Below are 17,149 nucleotides of genomic sequence, written 5' to 3' on the forward strand. Positions count from 1 at the left end.
GGAGACAGACTGTGGCAGACTTCCAGTCCAGGACAGGCTGGGGAGTTGACAGGAAGTATCTCTATTCTGGGGATGGAGGATAGCACAGCTCACAACTGTACCAGCATGGTCCCAAACATGGAAGGGTTGAGCAGGAAACACAGGGTGGTCTGAGGCAGCCACATTGTGGAATCTTAGGCATATTAGCCCAGGATAGAAGTCCAGCAGAACTGAGCCAGTGAGAACCACAGAGCCCCAAGTAACTGCAGTAGCTACTCCTGAGATTGTCAGCCTGCAGATTAAATGTATGTAAGTCATCTACTTGAACTTCCTGGAGTCAGGATGGTATAGTGATCAATAAATGCTCTCTAATTCCCCTTGTTGACCTTGAAAAAGTCATAAAATACTTCCCCAGGAAAAATCATAGAACATTGGGATCAGGTGAAGGGGTAACTTAGCCCATGAGGCTAGAAAAATTGCACAGGTGGGGTCCCTCTTGCTGTCGTTGAAAGGGACCAGTGCAGGCCTGAGCTGTCCCAGAAAGTCACACCTTGGCAAAATGGGAAGAGATCATGAACTCCGGGGGGGTGGAGTCCACATTCCCCAAGGCCAGAACAACAGGTGTGCCTCAGCACCCCAAGGGAATCTGGAAGACACTATTACAGACAGATTCACCCACTGCTGACTGTGTCAGTGCTGTAGCTCAGCAAATGGAACCACCTGTGGCCAGACCTCACCTCTCCCATACTTAAAGGAAGTAGCTCCAGCGTAACTCAGCAGAAACAGAGAAAGACTGCACCTGACCTCTGTTTTCAAACACCTGCCTGCTCATCACAGATAAACTGCAGCATTTTGCAGTAGCTGAAAGAACCAGAGGCCACAACACACAAAGCTTCAAGTTCTAGACACAAGAACTGTGAGACAGAGCGTCCTGTGCCCCAGAAGCAGAGATCTACTTTAAAAGTCAGGAAAAGAGTAATCATCAGGAGAAAGAAGTAAACCAGAAAAGAAAAGATCATATAATCTTTCAATTTAGACGAGGACCAAAACGTGAATATGAAAGAGGTCAACATTGAAATTGTACTCCCATCTGAAACTTCAGAAGGGAATATGAACTCATCTGAAACCCAAAGAACATTCTTGTAAGAGCTCAAGCAGAGTTTTAAAAGTCAAAGTAGAGAAATAAAAGAAAAACTGGCCAATCATTTCTAAGATATATTGGATATTTTCTCTCCCTCCCCCTGCTTCCCCCCTCCCACTTCCTCCCTCTCCCCTTGCCCCCTGAGTAGATATATAATTTTATATAGGTTCTACACATACATTCCTAATAAATACATTTTCACCTTAGTCATGCTGCATAGAACAATTAAAATGAATGGGACAAATCATAAACCAAAACGTAATAAAAAAGAAAATGACCTGCTACATTCTGTGATCCAATTCAACAGTTCTTTCTCTGGATGTGGAAGGCATTTTGCCTTAAGAGACCACTGGGAATATTTTAAGTCCTTGCATTGCAATGAAGTATTGTCTAACAGAAAAAAATCATTGCACACTGTGGTTGTTACTGTGTATAAAGTTCTTCTGGTTCTGCTCCTTTTGCTCAGCATTAGTTCAAATAAATCTTTCCAGGCTTCTGCAAAGTCTTCTTGTTCATCATTTCTTACAACACAGTAGCATTCCATTACATTCATATACCACAATTTATTCAGCCATTCCTCAATTGATAGACATCCCATTCATTTCCAGATCTAACCACCACAAAGAGTAGTGCTATAAATATTTTTGTACATGTGGGGCTCTTCCCCATTTTTATGATCTCTTAAGGATACAGTCCTAGAAGGAGTATTGCTGGGACAAAGGGTATGCACATTTTTCTAGCCCTTTAGGAATAGTGGCAAATTGCTCTCCAGAATGGCTGGATCAGCTCACAACTCCACCAACAATGAATTAGTGTGCCAACTCTCCCACATCTTCTCCAACATTTGTCATCATCTTGTTTTGTCATGTTAATAAATCTGATGTGATATGATATCTCAGAGCTGTTTTTATTTGCATCTTTAATCAATAGTGATTTAGAGCATTTTTTCATATGACTATAGATAGCTTTAATTTCTTCCTTTGACCATTTATCACCTGAGAAATGACTTGTGTTCTTCTACATTTGACTCAGTTATCTATATATTTTAGAAATGAGGTCTTTATCACAGACTGTAGTTACAAAATTTCCTTCCCAATTTTCTGCTTCCTTCCTGATCTTGGTTGCATTGGATTTGTTTGGGCAAGAACTTTTCATTTTAATGGAATCAAAATTTTTCATTTTGCACTTCATAATGTCTTCTGTCTCTTGTTTAGTGAAAGATTCTTCCTTTCTCCATAAATTTTATAAATACATTCTTCCTTGCTCCACTAATTTGTTGATAGTAATAGTCTTTATACCTGTATCATGTACCCATTTGGACTTTACTGTTGTGTAGGGTTTCAGGCATTGGTCTATGCCTACTCTCTGTCATACTGTTATGGAGTTTTCCCAGCAAATTTTGTCGAAGTGAATTCTTATCCCTGAAGCTGGGGTCCATGGGTTTATCAAACAGTAGATTGCTATATTCATTGACTACTGTGTCTTGGCTACCCAACCAATGCCACACAGCTAAGCTCGGGGATAAAGGCCTCATTTCTAGAATATATAGAGAACTGACTCAAATGTATAATATACAAGTCATTACCCAATTGATAAATGGTCAAAGGATATGAACAGGCAATTTTCAGAGGAAGAAATTAAAGATATCTATAATCATATGAAAAAATGCTCTAAATCACTTTTGATTAGAGAGATGCAAATGGAAACAACTCTGAGGTACCACACCACACCTATAACATTGGCAAACATGACAGAACAAGAAAATGATAAATGCTGGAGAGGATGTGGGAGAGTTGGAACACTAATTCATTGTTGGTGGAGCTGTGAGCTCATCCAACCATTCTGGAGGGCAATTTGGAACTATGCCCAAAGGGCTACAAAAATGTGCATACCCTTTGATCCAGCAATATCGCTACTAGGACTGTATCCCCAAGAGATCATAAAAATGGGAAAGGGTCCCACATGTACAAAAATATTTATAAAAGCACTCTTTGTAGTTGCCAAAAACTGAAAGTCAAGGGGATGCCCATCAATTGGGGAATGGCTGAATAAATTATGGTATATGAATGTAATGGAGTACTATTGTTCCATAAGAAATGATGAACAAGAAGACTTCAGAGAGGCCTGGAAGGACTTATATGATCTGATGCTGAGTGAAAGGAGCAGAACCAGGAGAAGTTTGTGCACTGCAACAACCACAGTGTGTGAGAGTTTTTTCTGGTAGACTTGGAATTTTGTAATAACGCAAGAACTTATTAAAAAAAAATCCCAATGGTGTTTTTCTAAGGCAAAATGCCTTCCACACTCAGAGAAAGAAATATGGAAGTCATTCACAGAGTGTAGAAGGTCATATTTGTGTATGTGTGTTTTTGTGTATCATGTTTTGATTTGTTATATGATTTCTTCCATTTATTTTTAGTTCAACTACATAGCATGACTATAGTGAAAATGTACTCAGTAGGAAAGTATATGTAGAACTTACAGAGAATGATATGCGGTCATGGGGAGAGAGGAGGGTAGTGGGAGGCAGATGTGGGAGGGATAAAATCTTAATTTTATGGCAGTGATTGTAAAACATTAAAAAATAATAATAATAAAATTAAATTAAAAAAAAAAGAATTTGGATGCTATACCACTTGGAGCATATATACATAGTAATGAAATTGCTTCATTGTCTATGGCGCCTTTACCAGGATATACATTCCTTCTTTATCTCTTTTGATTAGATTTATTTCTGCTTTTGCTTCATCTGAGATTATGATTGCTATCTCTGCTTTTTTTTACATGAGCTGAAGCACAATAAATTCTGCTCCAAATTTACCTTTACCCTATTTGTATCTCTCCTTTTCAAATGTGCTTCTTGTAAATAACATATTGTTGGATTATGGTTTTTAATGTATTCTACTATTCATATTCCATTTCTGGGACAGTTTATCTCATTCACATTCACAGTTATGATTTCTGTTTGTGTCTTTCCCTCCATTCCCTTTCCCCTTGTTTGTGCTTTTAGTTCTCTTTTCTCCCTTCCCTTCCCCAAAAGAGATTTAATTTTTGACCACAGCCTCCCTAAGTCTTCCTTCCCTTCTTTTAGCACTCCTCCCTTTTAATCCCTTTTTCCCTTACTATTTCTTCCCTCCTTTTAAGACTCCCCTTCTTTTTCTTTCCCTTCTCCCCTCCTACTGCCTATAGAGCTAGCTGTGTTTGTATAGTTTACTGAGTTTCTTGTACCCTCCTTCAATCCAATCAGATAAGAGTAGCTCTCAAACAATACTCATCTCTCTCCCCTCATTCCCTCTACTGTAATACATTTTTGTGCCTCTTCCTGTGATAGAATTTATTATTTTTTTACCTCCTCTTTTTCACATGTCCCATTACAATCCATTCACTCCCTTAAATCACATTTGTTATCATCACATCATTTAAGTTGTATTGACTCCCTCTATCTACGTATACCCCTTTTATATTTCATAATAAATGCACAATTCTAAAGATTAACAAATATCATCTTTCCTTATAGGTATGGAAACAGTTTGCCTATATTGCATAATAAGTTGGTTTTTTTCCTCCTGCTTACTTCTTTATTCCTATCTTGAGGCCTGCATTGGAAGATCAAATTTTCTGTTGACTTCTGACCTTTTCATCTGGATGGTCTACAAATCCCTTATTTCATTTTATGTCCATCTCCTTGCCTGAAATATTATGCTCAACTTTGCTGAATAATTAATCCTTGGTTGTAGTCCCAGCTCCTTTGCCTTATGGAACATGGTATTCCAATTCCTTCCATCTTTGAATGTGAGGCTGCAAGGTCCTGTGTGATCCTGAGTGTAGTTCCTAGATATTTGAATTGTTCTTTCTGATTACCTGCAGTATTTTCTTCTTCACTTGATAGTTCTGGAATTTGGAAATGATATTCCTTGGTGTTTCAGTTTTGTACCCCTTTATGGAGGTGAACTATGGATTTTTTCATTGACTATTTTGCCCTCTGGATCTAGGACTTCTGAGCAATTTTCCTTAATGATTTCTTGGAAGATATTCTCCAGGCTCTTTTTTCATCATGGCTTTCTGGTAACTCAATAATCCTTAAATTTTTCTCTCCTGGATATATTTTCAAGGTCAGTTGTATCTCCAATTAGATATTTTCCATTTTCTTCTATCTTTTCATGGTTTAGATGCTGTTTGACTGATGCTTGATATCTCATAGATTCATTAACTTCTACTTGTCTGATTCTACTTTTTATCAAATTGTTTTCTTCAGTTAACTTTTGCATATCCTTTTCCATCTGTTCAATTGTTCCTTTCAAAAAGCTATTTTCACCAGTTAGATTATGTATTTCCTTTTTCCATTTGTCCAATTTTCCTTTTAACGAGCTGTTCTCTTCAGTGAATTCTTTTTTCATATTTTAAAAATCATTGGTCAGCTTTTCTTCTATTTCTCTAATTTCCATTTTAAAATCCTTCCAGAGCTCTTCCGAGAAGGCTCTTTGTGCTTCAGACCAGTTCATATTCCTTTCTGAAATTTCAGATGGGAGTACAGTCTCAATACTGACTTCTTTGGAATTTGTGTTTTGGTCCTTGTCCCTATAGAAAATTCTATGGTCTTTTCTTTGCTGCTGTGCTTTTTATTCATGATAATAACTCTTTTCCTGGCTTTTAAAGTAGATCTCTGCATCTGTGCCACAGGGAATTCTATCCCACAGCTCTTGTTCCTAAAACTTGAGGCTTTTTGTGTTGTCATCTAGAAATTAAATGCTGCAGTTTAACTGGTGCCTGACCTGAATGGTGTTTGAAAGCAGCAGTCAGTTAGGTCTTTTTAGGTTTCCCCACAGTTGCCTCGGAGATAGCTCCTTAATTGTGGAGGGGGATTTGTCTGTATGCTGGAAGCTCTTCTGCTGAGTTAGAGCATAGGAAAGCTCACCTTTTGGTGTTAGTGCCTGCCCGATTTCACTTAGGAGCTGTGGCACACCCGCAGTCCTAGGGTTGGCAGTTGCTGACTTCACCCCTGTGAGGTTCAGGATCTTCACTTAATTTGTTGAGATGGAACTATCTGGAACAGCTCTGATCCACTTTGGCCACAGCAAGATGAACCCTCCTTAGCAATCTTTCTAGACTCCCGTGTTGTATCTGTTTACCCTTTCTGCTGCTCTCACTGTTCCAGGGAAGTAATGTCTGAGCTGGTCAAGGTCAACAAGTTACCGATCACTCTGGCATCTTGGCTCTCAGAACTGGAAATCCAAGACTTACTAATCTTGAGAATTGTTTGTGATATATTAAAGGAATATGCATAGATATAAAGATCAGGTATAAAATAAAAGATGCCATGATAAAAATGTGATTTAAGGTTGTGAAGGGATTGTAAAAGGAGATGTGAAAAGCAGGAGATAGAAATAGGTGAATTACATCACAGAAAGAGGTACAAATATAGATAGATAGATAGATAGATAGATAGATAGATAGATAGATAGATAGATAGATAGGTATATATTGCAGGAGAAAGACAGTGAGGAGGGAGATGGGCATTATTTGAGAGTTACTGTCATCTAATTTGATTCAAGGAATTTACAACAAACTCAGTTGAGTATAGAAATTTAGCTAGATCTATAGACAGTAGGAGGAGGAGGAGGAAACAAAAGGGAGGGAAGGCTAAAAGGGAGGGAAGAAGTAGTAAGGGAACAGGGGAATTAAAGAGAAGAGGCTGAAAGAAGGAAGGGAAGGCTGAGGGAGGTGGTGGTCAAAAATTAAAACTCTATTGTGGAGGGGGAGGGAGTAGGGAAAACTAAAATCTTCTTGATATTGTTTTTTTTTTCTTGCTGCCTACACTATTTTCTCCTTCACTTATTAGTTCTGGGATTTGTCAACAATGTTCCTTGATGTTTTTAGTTTGGAATCTCTTTCAGGAGGTGAACAGTGGATTTTTTTCAATGACTATTTTTCTCTCTGAATCCAGGACTTCTGGGCAGTTTTCCTTGATGATTTCTTGGAAGATATTGTCCAGGATCTTTTTCTCATCAAGACTTTTTGGTAGACCAATAATTTTTTTTAGATTTTCTCTCCTTGATCTATTTTTCAGATCAGTTCTTTTTCCAATCATTTCATCATTTCATTCTTTAGATTAAGTTTGACTGATCCTTCATGTCTCATAGAGTCATAAGCTTCCACTTGCCTAATTCTATTTTTTGTCAGATTGGTTTCTTCAGTTAACTTGTGCATCTCTTTTTCTATCTGTCCAATTCCTGTTTTTTTAAAAAAAATAATTTATTTATTATTTCTTTTCAGCATTCATTTCCACAAGATTATGAGTTCCAAATTTTCTCCATATCTCTCCCCTCCTGCATCCAAAAAAACCAAACATTCTGATTATTCCTTCCTACAATCTGTCCACCATTTTATCATACCCCTCCCTTCTCTTATATCCATTGTCTCTTTTTTCTTGTAGGGCAAAATTAATATCTATACTCCATTACCTATTTTTCTTATTTCCCAGTTACATGCAAATACAATTCTCAACATTCTTTCTAAAACTTTAAGTTCCAACTTCTTTCCCATCCTTCCTTCCCGCTCACCATTCTCTCATTCCCATGGAGAAGGCAAGCAATTCAATATTGGCTATATATGTGTTGTTTTACAAAAGACTCCCATAATAGTCTTGTTGTAAAAGTCTAAATACATTTCCCTCCATTGGATCCTGCCCCTCCCATTAATTCTATTCTCTCTTTTGACCTTAACTCTCTCCTAAATTGTTTACTTCTAGTTACTTCTTCCTCCCATTTGCCCTCCCTTGTATTAATCCCGCACCTCACTTATCCCCTTCTCTCCTACTTTCCTGTTGTATAAGATATGCTTTCTTACAAAACTGAGTGTGCATGTTATTCCCTCCTTAAGCCAAATGGGATAGGAAAAAGTTTCACTTTTTCCCTCTCACTTCCCCCATTTTCCCCTCCATTGAAAAAGCTTTTTCTGCCTCTTTTCATCAGTGAGCTTTTGAACCTGCTTTTCCATTTCTCTAATTCTGCTTTTTAAAGAATTCTTTCCCTCATTTTCTTTTTGGACCTCTTTTGCCATTTCAGTAAGTTTATTTTTAAAGGAATTATTTTCTTTTTTTTTTTAACTTCACTTTTTTAATTAAATAAATTTATTTGTTTTCAATGTTCTACAATCACTTCTATATATCTTAAGGTTTTTTTTCCCTATTCTCCCTCTCTTTCTCCTGTCTCTCCCCACTTCCTCCCTGAGTTGGCACACAATTTTATAGAGGTTCTGCACATTTTCTACTTAGTCATGTCGCATAGAAGAATTAAGTTGAATGGGAGAAACCATAAAACAAAACAAAACATAATACACAAGCAAATTGTCTGCTTCAATCTGTGATTCAATTTCATAGGTCTTTCTATGAATATGGAAGGTCTTTTGCCTCAAGATTCCATTGGGAATTTTTTAACTTCTTCCATTGCAATGAAGTACTAAGTCTATCAGAAACATTTCTCACACACTCTGGTTGTTGCTGTTTACAACATTATCTTGGTTCTGCTCTTTGCACTCAGCATCAGTTCATAGAAGTATTTTTCAGGCCTCTGTGAAGTCTTCCTGTTCAGTATTTCTTATTGCACAACAGTATTCCATTACATTCATGTGCCACAGCTTGTTCAGGTATTTCTCAATTGATGGGCATTCTCTTAATTTCCATTGTGGCCACCAAAAAGGGAGCTGCTATAAAAATTTTTGTACATGTGAGAACCTTTCACATTTTTATGATCTTTTTGGGATACAGTCCCAGAAGTGATATTGCTGGGTGAAAGGTTATGCGGATTTTTGTAGACCTTAGGACATAGGTCCAAAATTCTCTCCAGAATGGTCAGATCAGCTCACAGCTCCACCAAATATGAGTCAGTGTACCAACTCTCCCACATCTTCTCCGACATTTACCATCTCCCTACTTTGCCATGTTATCTAATCTGATAGGTATGATATAGTATCTCATAGTTGTTTTGATTTGCATCTCTCTAATCAATAGTGATTTAACTTCTTCCTCTGAAAAGTCCCTGCTGATATCATCTGAGCATTCATCAATTTGGGCATGACTCCTATTTTTGTACATTTAACTCAGTTCTCCATATGTTTTAGAATGAGGCCTTTATTGCAGACACTATTTGCAAAAGTTCCTTCCCAGTATTCTGCTTCCATATTAATCCCGGTTGTATTGGGTTTGTTTGTGCAAATGGGTTTGTTTGTGCAAAAGCTTTTCAATATAATGTAATCCAAATTATCCATTTTGCACATCATAATGTTCTCTGTCTCTTGTTTAGTCAACAATTTCTCTATTATCCATGAATCTGAAAAGAACACTACTCCTTCCTCCTCTAATTTGTTTATAGTATCAATCATTACCAAGTATCCATTTGGACATTATTCTTGGGTATTGTGTCAGCCATTAGTCTATGCCCAGTTGCCACCACACTGGTATCCAGTTTTCCCAGCAATTTTTGTTGAATTGTGAGTTGTTGTTCCAGAAACTGGAGTCCTTGGGTTTACCAAATAGTGGATTGTTCTATTCATTGACTACAGTGTCTTGGGTACTTAACTAATTCCATTAGTCTACTCCTCTTTTTCTCAGTCAGTACCAAGTGGTTTTGATAATTGGTGCTTTATAATACAATTTGAGATCTGGTAGAATTGCATCACCTTCCCTAGCACTGCTTCTCATTAGTCCCCTTGATATTCTAGACTTTTTGTTCTCCAAGTGTATTACCATTTCTAGCTCTAGAAAAGAATTATCTGATAGTTTGATTGTTATGGTACTGAATAGGCAAATTAATTTAGGTTGAATTGTCATTTTTAGTATATTGGCTCAGCCTACCCACAACCAATTGATATTTTTCCACTTACTTAAATCTGACTTTATTTCTGAGAAAAGTGTTTTGCAATTGTTTTCATATAGTCCCTAGATTTATTTTAGCAGGTAGACTGCCAAATATTTTATAGTGTCTACCATAGATTTAAATGGGATGCTCTTTCTATCTCTTGCTGCTGGGCTTTGCTAGTTATATATAGAAATGTAGAAGATTTGTGTGGGCTTATTTTTTAATCTGACACTTTGCCAAAGTTGGCTATTATTTTAAGTAGCTTTTTTATTTGAATCTCTGATGTTCTCTATATCATCTTATCTACTGCAAACACTGATAACTGAGAGTCTTCTTTGCCTATTCTAATTACTTCAATTATTTTTCTTCTTATTGCTGCAGCTAGCAATTCTAGTACCATATTGAATAATAGTAGTGATAATGGACATCCTTGTTCCATCCCTGATCTTATTGGAAATGAATCCAGCTTATCTCCATTGTACATAATTCTTGCTGAAGGTTTTAGGTAGATACTGCTTATTATTTTATAGAAACTTGCATTTATTCCTGTTCTCTGTGGTGTTTTCAATAGAAATGGGTGTTGTGTTTTGTCAAAATTTTCTTTACATCTATTGAGATAGTCACATGGTTTCTGTTAGTTTTGTTGTTGATATGATCAATAATGCTAACAGATTTCCTAATATTGAACCAGCCCTGCATTCCTGGTATAAATCTTTCCTGATCATAATGTATTATTCATTGATAACGTCTTCAATTTATTTTTCTGACATGGTGTTATTTACATATTCAACTTCTTTATCTAAGCAATTTATATATTTTTTAAAGTAATCGTTCATCTCATTTAGATTTTTGAATTTATGGGTATACACTTGGGCAAAGTAATTTCTAATTAATCCAAACTAGAGAAATAAAAGAAAAATTGGCCAGTGATTTTAAAAATATAAAAAAAGGAATCACAGAAGAATTTAAAAGTAACATTGGACAAATGGAAAAGGAAGCACAACTGGAGAAAAAAACTCCTTAAAAGGAACTCCTTAAATGTAATCGGACAAATGTAAAAGGAGATTCAAAAGTTCAGTGAAGAAAACAATTTGATAAAAATTTCAATCAGGCAAGTAGAAGCTAATGACCATATGAGACATCAAGAATCAGTCAAACATAATCTAAAGAATGAAAAGAAAGAAGAAAATGAAAATATCTAATTGGATAAAGAACTGACCTGGAAAAAAAAATCCAGCAGAGAAAATCTAAGGATTATTAGTCTACCAGAAAGCCATAAAGAAGAAAAGATCCTGGACAATATGTTCCAAGAAATCATTAAGGAAAACTGCCCAGAAGTAATAGATCCAGAGGACAAAACAGTGATTGAAAGAATCCACCATTCACCTCCTGAGAGGATAGCAACCTAAAAATACCAAGGAATATCATGGCCATATTCCATAACTATCATGTGATGGGGAAAATACTGGAGGCAGCAAGAAAGAAACAATTCAAATATCAAGTTCAGGGTCACACAGTACCTTGCAGTTTCTATACTAAAAGATCAAAGGGATTGGAATGTGATATTCCATAGAGCAAAGGAGCTGGGACTACAACGAAAGATCAATTACCCATCAAAGTTGAGCACAATATTTCTGGAAAGGAGATGGACAGAGTTGTTGACTTGCTTTTCATGATTTTTTGCATCACTGTCATTTCTTTTCCCAATTTTCCCTCCACTTCTCTTGCTTGATGTTCAAAATCCTTTTTGAGCTCGTCTATGGACTGGGATAATTGCATATTTAGTTTGGAGGTTTTGGATGCAGAAGCCTTGACTTTTAGGTCTCCCTCTGATAGTATGAATTGTCCTTCCTCATCTGACAAGATGGAAGAAAATATCTGTTCACTAAGAAATTATCCTAGTACAGTGTTATTTTTCACCTTTTGGGGGCATTTTCCCAGCCAGTTACTTCACTTTTGAAGTCCTTTGTCAAGAGGAGGGTATAATTTTGGGACCTATAAGTTCTCAGTTCTTCCAAAGTGGCACAGTCACAGGAGTCTCTTGGCCTTCTCTCTGATCTGGGAGCAATCACAAGCTTTTCTGCCCAGGATCAGTGAGTAGAATTCCCCCTTTGGAGCCTCCACCAGGCCAGTGCTTCTCCTCACCCCAGGACCACCACTCAGAGCTGAGATCCATATCAGACTGTTCAATTCCCCCAGGCTCTTTATCCCAAGGGATCCAAAAAAAATGGATGCTGCTGCTACTGCCTGGGGCCAGCACTAGGACAGGACCCTGCTCCCTTCTCACTCAGGTGAAATATCTTTCTCACTTACCTTTGAAGATCTTTTTGGTGTTTGTGGGTTAAGAAATCTGGGAATCGCAGCTGCTGCCCAGGATTCTGTGCTCTGAAGCCTGCTGGGGTCCCGTCAATGCCATGGCACATGGCCAAGGCTTGGCTGTTCTCCTTGGGCTGCTCTCTGCTCTGATAGTAGTGTGAGAGACCTTTCCAGCTGGCCTTTCAGACTGCCTTGGGTTGGAATTCTCTTTCACTCTGTTATTGTGTAGCTTCTGCTGCTCTAGAATTTGTTTATAGTCATTTTTTAAAATTTTAATTCATTTAAGTTTTCAACATTCATTTCCACAAAATTTTGGGTTCCAAATTTTCTCCCCATGTCTCCCCTCCCCCCAACCCAAAACTCAGAGCATTTTAATTACCTCTATCGCCAATCTGACCTCCCTTCTAACATTCCCTCCATTCCCTTGTCCTCATCTTCTCTTTTGTCTTGTAGGGCAAGATAACTTTCTATACCCCATTAACTATATTTCTTATTTCCTAGTTGCAAGAACAATACTCAACAGCTCTTCCTAAAACTTTGAGTTTCAACTTCTCTTCCTCCCTCCCTCTCACCCACTCCCTTTGGGAAGGCAAGCAGTTCAATATAGGCCATATCTGTGCAGTATTACAAATGACTTCCATAATAGTCATGTTGTGTAAGACTAACTAAATTTCCCTCCATCTTATCCTACCCCCTATTTCTTCTGCTCTCTCTTTTGACCCTGTCCCTCCACAAGAGTGTTGACTTCTAATTGCTCCCTCCTCCCATTACCCTTCCTTCCATCATTCCCCCCATCCTGCTTATCCCCTTCTCCCCTACTCTCCTGTGTTGTAAGATAAGTTTTCATACCAAAATGGGTATGCATTTTATTCCTTCCTTTAGTTGAATGTGTTGAGAGTAACGTCATGTTCTTCTCTCACCTCCTCACTTTTCCCTATACTGAAAGTCATTTCCTTGCCTCTTTTACAAGAGATAATTTGCCCCATTCCATTTCTCCCTTTCTCCTCCCAATATATTTCTCTCTCACCCCTTAATTTCATTTTTTTAAGATATGATCCCATCCTATTCAATTCACCCTATGCTCTCTGTCTCTCTCTGTCTCTCTCTCTCTCTGTCTCTCTCTCTCTCTCTCTCTCTCTCTCTCTCTCTCTCTCTCTCTATATATATATATATATATATATATATATATATATATATATGTGTGTGTGTGTGTGTGTGTGTGTGTGTGTGTGTGTGTGTGTGTGTGTAATCCCACCAATTTCCCAGATACTGAAAATAGTTTTCAAGAGTTACAAATATTGTCTTTCCATGTAGGAATGTAAACAGTTCAACTTTAGTAAGTCCCTTATGACTTCTCTTTGCTGTTTACCTTTTCATGTTTCTCTTGATTCTTGTGTTTGAAAGTCAAATTTTCTTTTCAGCTTTGGTCTTTTCATCAAGAATGCTTGAAAGTCCTCTATTTCATTAAAAGACCATTTTTTCCCCTGAAGTATTATACTCAGTTTTGCTGGGTAGATGATTCTTGGGTTAGTCCTTGTTCCTTTGACTTCTGGAATATCATATTCCACCCCCTTGGATCCCTTAATATAGAAACTGCTAGATCTTGTGTTATCCTGGTTGTATTTCGTCAATACTTGAATTGTTTCTTTCTAGCTGCTTGCAATATTTTCTCCTTGACCTGGGAACTCTGGAATTTGGCCACAGTGTTCCTAGGAGTTTCTCTTTTTGGATCTCTTTCAGGAGGTGATCAGTGGATTTTTTCATTATTTATTTTTCCTCCTGATTCTAGAATGTCAGGGCACTTTTCCTTGACAATTTCATGAAAGATGATGTCTAGGCTATTTTTTTTTATCATGGCTTTCAGGTAGTCCCATAATTTTTAAATTGTCTCTCCTGGACCTATTTTCCAGGTCAGTTGTTTTTCCAATGAGATATTTCACATTATCTTCCATTTTTTCATTCTTTGGTTTGGTTTTGTGATTTCTTGGTTTCTCATAAAGTCATTAGCCTCCATCTGTTCCATTCCAATTTTGAAAGAACTATTTTCTTCAGTGATCTTTTGAACGTCCTTTTTCATTTGGTTAATTCTGCTTTTGAAAGCATTCTTCTCTTCATTGGCTTTTTGAACCTCTTTTGCCAATTGAGTTAGCCTATTTTTAAAGGTGTTATTTTCTTCAGCATTTTTTTGGGTCTCCTTTAGTAAGGTGTGAACCTTGTCATTTCATTTCTCTTCCCAATTTTTGCTCCACCTCTTTTACTTGATTTTCAAAATCCTTTTTGAGCTCTTCCATGGCCTGATACAGAAGCCTTTGCTTTTATGTCTTTCCCTGATGGTAAGTATTGTTCTTCCTCATCCAAAAGGAAGGGAAGAAGATAACTGTTCACCAAAAAGTAACCTACTATAGTCTTATTTTTTTCCCTTTTTTGGGCATTTTCCCAACCAGTTACTTGACTTTTGGGTCCTTTGTCAAGAGTAGGGTATACTCTGGGAATGTGTAAGATCTCAGTTCCTCCAAGGTGGCACAATCAAGCATGTACACTGATCTGGGAGCAGAGAGAGATTTTTGTGTTCAGAAACTTAGCAGTTACCTCTCCACAACCTCCTGGACTCCAGTTCTGCCAGGTCAGCACTGGGGGTTGAGTTTCAGTTAAACTGTGGGGGCAGGGCTGCCATTCAGTGAGAGACAAAGACCAGCTCCCTCAGGGTCTCTATGTAGGGCTGAGGTAATATTCAGCTCCCTTGTGACCCCAGAGGTTTTTATACTCCAACAATGGATCCTTGCTGCTTTATGGGCTGCTGTTTGTCCTCTGTGGACGCTGCCTGCTGCCAGAGCTTTGGGCAGGCCCTTCTCCCTTCCTGGCCAGTTGACAAAAGCCCATCACTGACCTTTGGCACCTGTGGGTTGAGGGATCTGAGGACTGCTGCTGCTGTTGGGACTGGGAATTCGCTGCTACTGAGACTGGAGATTCTGCCCCTGATTTGTCCTCCTTCCAGAGCCATGCCACACTGCATGGCCAAGGCTGGGCTGGCCTCTGCTCCAGGTCTGTGCAACAGGCGTTTCCCATGGGCCTTTCAGGTCACCCTGGGCAGGAAATTTCCTCCACTCTGTTGTTCTCCACTTCTGTTGCTCCAAAATTTGTTGAGAGTTCCTCTCTACAGGTATTTTATGGGCTGTGTGGGGAGAGCCTCTGTATGTGTGCCTTTCTACTCCTCCATCTCTATAGTCATTTTTTACAAGTATTTTATGGGCTATGGAGGGAGAGCTTCTACATGTTCATCCTTCTACTCTGCTGTCTTGGCTCTGCCTCCCCAAATTGTTCCTTTTAAGGAGTTATTTTCTCCACTTAGCTTTTATATTTCCTTTTCCATTTGTCCAATTTTCCTTTTTAAGGAGCTGTTCTCTTGAGTGAATTTTTTTCCATATTTTAAAAACCATTGGTCAATTTTTCTTCTATTTCTCTAATTTGGCTTTTAAAATCCTTTTTGAGCTCTTCCAAGAATGGTCTTTGGGCATGAGATCAGTTCATTTTCCATTCTGAAGTTTCAGGTGGCAGGTTCATATTTTGGTCCTTGTTCCCATAGAAAGATTCTATGGTCTCTTCTTTTCTGGTTTGCTTCTCACTCATGATGATCACTCTTTTTGTTAGTTTTAAAGTAGATCTCTGCTTTTGTGTCACAGGGGACTATCCCATTCTTCTTGTGTCTAGAATTTGAGACTTTTGTTTGTTGTATTTCAGCTAGCAGCTAACATACTGCAGCTTAGCTGGGGCAGAAATGGCTGGTGTTGGAAAGCAGAGGCCAGATGAAGAGTTTCTGGGTTTCCGCTGAGTTACCCTGGAGCTAGTTGTGTTGTGTTGGGGAGGGGTTCTCTGACCACAGGAGATGTCCTTTGCTGAGCTAAAGCATAGGCAAGCTCCGTGGTTGGTGAACCCATCTGCATTAGTATCATCCTGATTCCCCTGGAGTGCTGAGGCACCCCTGGGTTCCTGGTGTTGGCGATTGCAGTTTCTACTCCCCTGAGGCTAAGGATCTCTTCATGGTTCTCTGAGGTGGGGCTGTCTGGGACAGTTTCAGTCCTTCACTGGTCTATTTCAGTCACAGCAAGAGGGACTTTCCCCACTTCCCGCAGTGTGATTTTTCTCTTCTCCTGGGCTAAAAGATTGTTTACCTCTTCAGTTGATCCCACTGTTCTAGAATTTTTCTTGGGGAAATATTTTATGGGTTTTTCAAGGTTAACAAGGTGATAGGGAGAGCATTTATTGATCACTCCACTATCTTAGCTCCCTAAAGTTTAAGTAGGGGACTTACAGACATTTAATCTGTAGGCTGATATTCTCAGGAGAGGCCGTTGCAGTTATCTTGGGCTCTCTATCACTGAGTTCCACTGGACTCCCATTCTGGACTTATAGGTCCAAGATTCTGAAATGTGATAGCTGCCCCATACTGCCCAGGGCTTCCTGTTTGGTCCTGCCATGGCAGGGACTATGGCATGGAGGTTTATATCGTAAGGATACTCTATGGTGAATGGTTTTACGTCTCTCCAAAGTGGAAAATGATTCATTTTTCATTGTTGTCACAGTCTGTCAGAGTGGTAATTAAGCCACTGAACATTTTCCAAGTGTTTATATTTTTGAAAATTGCTCTGGAAATGGAGTGCTACCAATGAGTATAATGCGAGATACTGGAGACTTAGAAGACTTAAATTTTACCTAACAATTTTCACCTCCTAGCCTCCACATGCTTCGCTTCTCATCCCTTTCATTTACTTACCCTTCCAACTTGTTCAAATCACTTAAACTTTTGTTCCTCATTTTTAAGATATGCTAAATAAGGAAACCATATGTCAGTTCAGTATTT

Source organism: Notamacropus eugenii, chromosome 4 (assembly GCF_028372415.1).
Source record: "Notamacropus eugenii isolate mMacEug1 chromosome 4, mMacEug1.pri_v2, whole genome shotgun sequence".
Classification (NCBI taxonomy): Eukaryota; Metazoa; Chordata; class Mammalia; order Diprotodontia; family Macropodidae; genus Notamacropus; species Notamacropus eugenii.